The sequence below is a fragment of the Meriones unguiculatus genome, chromosome 20, assembly GCF_030254825.1.
Source record: "Meriones unguiculatus strain TT.TT164.6M chromosome 20, Bangor_MerUng_6.1, whole genome shotgun sequence".
In the NCBI taxonomy this organism is placed as follows: Eukaryota; Metazoa; Chordata; class Mammalia; order Rodentia; family Muridae; genus Meriones; species Meriones unguiculatus.
The window spans coordinates 14588203-14593333 of record NC_083367.1 but is presented as its reverse complement, the minus strand read 5'-3'; positions in this window follow the sequence as shown (position 1 = coordinate 14593333).

Sequence of the window (5131 nt, the reverse complement as noted above, 5' to 3'; positions counted from 1 at the left end):
CCTTACTGTGTATTCTAGAGAGGACTAATATTTTTTTTTTAAAAACCGCACCTAGTTGAAGAATTTAAAAAATAATCTGAATATATCAATAAATGAAATACTCCTAAGTTTACAAAAATCTCACAACGAAATGGCGACCTTGTCTAGACAAGGGCCTGGGGAAGCAGTTTTTAAACATCGCTCTGTGTCCTCATGTGGTCAGCAATGTCTGTGAGTTGCCCCTGCTGCGTGACCTGCCCTGTAGTTTCCCTGCCCTGTAGTTTCCCTAACCTGTAGCTTTCCCTGCCCTGTAGTTTCCCTGCCCTGTAGCTTTCCCTGCCCTGTAGCTTCCCTGACCTGTAGCTTTCCCTGCCCTGTAGCTTTCCCTGCCTCTCTTGCTGTTCATTTGTCCATATGGTTAGCTCCGCTGAAGAGCTCAGCATATGCTTCATCTCACACCTTCTGCTTGCTTCCTCAGTTCCTCCTTTGCCCACTGAATCTTTATTTCAGCAGTAGGAAAACCCACATCTCGGTATCCTGGTATTTTAATCTCACATTATATAAGACTGAAAGTTCCTATAAAGTTATCAGCTATAATTTTCCTACAACAGGATAATTACCTATCATTTGGGGGCATCATCAATATTCAATTGTTCCTCTCTAGTGGACATGGATTGTTTTAAAACGTTTCTGTTTTGAATAATGGCTCAATGAACAATTTTATACATCTAACTTTTTTTCTGTTATTTCCTAGAGATGCATCCCATGACTATAATTACTCAAAATTTACTCAGCATAAAATCCGGATAAGAGAAAACAGTTTGAAGCGGCTAATCTCTTCTCCTAATTAGATATTTATGTGTTGCTTAAAAACCAGGACACATTCTGAGAAATACATTGTTAAATTTCCTCATCGTGTGCTAACACAAGGCACATATACACAAGGCTCAATGGCATATTCTGTGGTACACTGGTCTCTAGGCCATATACATGTGACACAGCCTGTTTCTCCTAGGATCATGATGAACAGAACAGCAGTAGATTAACTTGAGCCCCAAAACAAATGATGCAATAGATACAGAAGCATGAGGCCACCACCATTGTAAATGGCATCTGCTTTACAATAAAGGTTGATAGGGGTTTTTTGTAATTGTGGAAACCACTCAGGAATAAAAACAGAGATAGATAGATAGATAGATAGATAGATAGATAGATAGATAGATAGAGATATGGAATGGTAAATAGGCAATCCAGACCACAATCATCAATTGCCATTGTCAAATCCTATGCACTGAGAATAATTGATAATTGGAGAGAATAATGTGCCCATAATAGAGGAAACTGAGAACCTACTCCCTTCCTGTCTCTCCTCTGTCATCCATCTGTCATGAGGTAGACAGCACCCTCTACCCCTCTACCGTATCTTCCTGCCATGACACACTGTACCACAGGCCAAAGCCAGGGGCCCAAACAATTATGAACAGAAACCTCAGAAACTGTAGCCAAAATAAGTCTTTCCACACTTTTCATTACTTCTTTCTCTTGCTCTCTAGCCATCTCCACTATTTTCTCTTACTCTCCCACTTTCCTAGCCCTGTCCACGTCCAGTCTGCTGTTCAGTCTTCTTCTGCTACATCACCAGTCTTAACATGCTGGCAATGCTCAGTCGACTCCTTTCTCTCTGCTCTAGACTCTCCCTTTGGTTGTTCTCTCTCTCATATCTACAATAAAAACCTTAACCATATCATAGACCAGTCATGTCCCCAATTTCTTCACTTGCATGCTCTTGCTGTGTGATTTTTTTTCTGTACAGTAGCTAATTTTTAAAATTAATATCTTACATATTTAACAAGGAGAAAGTAGAGAGTGCCTCATCCCTTATCACCAAGACAATGTCTTAAACATTGAATCTTTTTAATGAATGCTCACAGAGGTGTCAGATCTGCTAACAGATCTGTGACTAGCCTTAGGAGAAATAATGAAGGTAGCTGCTTTTCACTGAAATTATTATTCCGTCTCCTTTATTGGGAGACAGGGTTCCGTGTTTTCTTCTACATATCAAAATATAAGGCATAACAAAAAGAAAAGGAGAAGGAGGAAGAGATGAGAATGCCTTATTTACTTAGTATAGCAAGAAATAAAAGTATGACAGAAGGCCAATGCTTTAGTTCACTGCAAAAAAAAAAATGAGTTGCTAAAAAATGAAAATCAAAACCACTCAAAATGAAAGTCTCAATTCCCTTATCATTAGCTTTAATATACTTAAAGTTGTATTCATAACAAGATCAAAGCAATAACAATACAGTAAGAACAAAATATCATAGACTGACCCAGTCTGAAAAGTCCACTCACTTTGTCAAATACGAGCAAAGGTTACTAAAAAACAAAGCCTTCCATTTTATTTCCAAGCGACCAAGTGTAGAAACAGAAGGAGAGATGCTTTTGTTTTAGAAGGCTGGTCACCATCCACCAAGTGGTAAGTATCAAAAGCTCTCCAGGCCTCTCAGAAGTCAGCACATGTGCAAGCCTGGGCTCAAGACATGAGAAGACAGCAGATCATAGACAACAGGCATGGGCACATATATGCTTGATGAAAAGAGTAACAGCAACAGAAGCCCACGAGGACTTTTGACACCTGGCTCACAGTAGTCCCCAACCTCCTTATTTGAAGGATGTGTGCTCACTCAATTCTTTGCTGTCAGGGAGGTGGCTGTGACAGGAGGACCCAGCTATCAGAGTCCCACTAGCTTATAGGTGACCAAAGGTCTAAAACAGACAATTTCTAAACTGTAATATTAAGCCAGATAAGTTCTGTTCAGGAGCAGATACATTAACTATGCAAGAAGAAAACTAATAGAGAACTAAGACCAATACTATCAATAGAAAACAAATATAAGACTTTAAAATTAAATTAAAATATTGTATACTTAATAAGGACTATACTTAATAAGGACTACTTGCTAAATTCTTAAAGATCCCTTGAACATTACACTATATGAAAATAACATTTGTAACTTAAGGCAATGTATATGGGGCTGGAGAGATGACTCAGAGGTTAAGAAAATTGGTGGTTCTTCCAGAGGTCCTGAGTTCAATTCCCGGCAACCACATGGTGGCTCATAATCATCTATAGGGAGATCTGGTGCCCTCTTCTGGTGTGCAGGTACACATGCAGGCAGAATACTGTATAAATGATAAATAAATCTTTTTTTTTTTTTAAGATAGCAATGTATGTAATGAGGGAAAAAATCATGGACTTTGAGTTAGTGTTCATCAGCTTGGTTCTAGAAATATAATCCTAGAATTCTGTGTAGGGGTGTTTGCCTGGAAACACATTGATGAGAGGGCTGGAAACAGTACACACATCGGCAATTTTTCATAAAATTGTGAAATGAGTAAGGTTTATATATTCCCCCTGCTCTTCCAGTTTCAGCAAGCCTGACAGAGTTCAGCCCTTTGAGGAAAGTTCCCTGTTTCAGGGTCCTCTCTGTGTCCTGCACACCCTGGGGTCCCCCTCCCTGCTGTTTATAAACCACCCTTCTGCAGTGTTGTGGTGCCAGCTTGTAAAACTCCGTCTCTGTATTAGGATCAGGTCAGGAAAGTGCTGCTTCATGTTTGCATCCCGCAGGCAGGATATTTTTGCCCTCTCTATTAGGAAGAAAAGAAACCCACAATGGATACAATTACTCCATTGATTTCAGCTGTATATTCAATGCTCCTGACTTGTCTGAATGGTTTCTGTGAAAGTGCTGCTCTCTGGTGTCCCAGATCTGCAAAGAATTCATATCTGGATCTCACAACTCCATCCAATAACACAAAGGTTCCAACTTCAGTTGGAGCAGAAACAGCACGGCGATTGAATCATATCGTGAGTCCAGAAAGAGCCAGGAGACTCCAAGCATGAAGACACTGTGGTAGGAGTGAGTATGCTCCATGACAGAAGTCATTTGTTTTACTGATCTTGGCCATTCTGACTGAAGTAAGATGAAATCTCAAAGTGTTTTTGATTTGCATTTCCCTGATGACCAAGGAAGCTTTTCAATAAAAGCTGACATTAAGAAAAATGTGCCTAGTGTAGCAGTACATACCTTTAATCCCAACATTTGAGGGCAGAGGCAAGTGGATCTCTGTAAGTTCCTCCTCTACAAAGAGAGTTCCAGGCCAGTCAGAGCTACACAGTAGCCCTGTCTTCTGAAAACTGACAGCGGGTCCCCATTGCCAAGGACAACATCCACAGAGCTCATTGGATATAGAGAAGCTGGTGCCTGCATAGAACCTTCACCCCTAAGTTCTAGTCTCTTTGGCCCAATAACATACTCTCTAGGCTACAGAAGGAGAAACACAACAATCCAGCCACAAAACTTCTACGTATAATCTGTCCTGCCTACAATATGTCCTGGGGCAATTGTGGCACAGAACTTGTGGGAGTGGCCAAGCAACATTTGGTTTAACTTGAGGCCCACATCGGAAGAAGGTGCTACTCCTGGATGTCCAGGAAGCAGAGACTGACTGGGGAAAAAAAACAGTGAAGTTGTTCTTAATGGTGTTCTGCTATACCCATAGATCAATGCCTTGTCCAGTTGTCATCAGAGAGGCTTCCTCCAGCAGCAGATGGGAGTGGGTGCAGAGACCCACAGCCAGACATTGTGTGGAGAGAGTCTAAGTATGAATCCTCCATCAGGACTCTCTCTTCAGAGATTGGGATACCCGGCAGAAGGGGGTGGAGGGTGAAGGAAAGACTGTAGGAGTCGGAGGGGATGGAGAACACAGCCCACAGAATCAACTAAGCAGGGCTCACATGGGCTCACAGACTGAACCTGGAAGCATGGAGCTGCATGGCTCTGCACCAGGTCCCCTGCTGTTTGCTTGGTGGTTTTGTGAGATGCCCTAATAGTGGAGCAGGTGTGTCTCTGACTTTTTTTTTTTTTTCTTCTGTTCTTGGGACCCTTTTCCTCCTATTGGGTTACCTTATCCAGCCTCGACATGAGGTCTTTTGCCTTGTCCTAATGTATCTTGTTTTGGCCTATTTGGCTGTGTCTTTCACAGTTCTGCTCTTTTCTGAAGAGGTAACAGAGAGGGAGTGGGTCTGGGTGGGCTGAGAGGAGTGGAGGGAGGGTAAATGATGTTGAGATGTATTATATTGAGAGAAGAA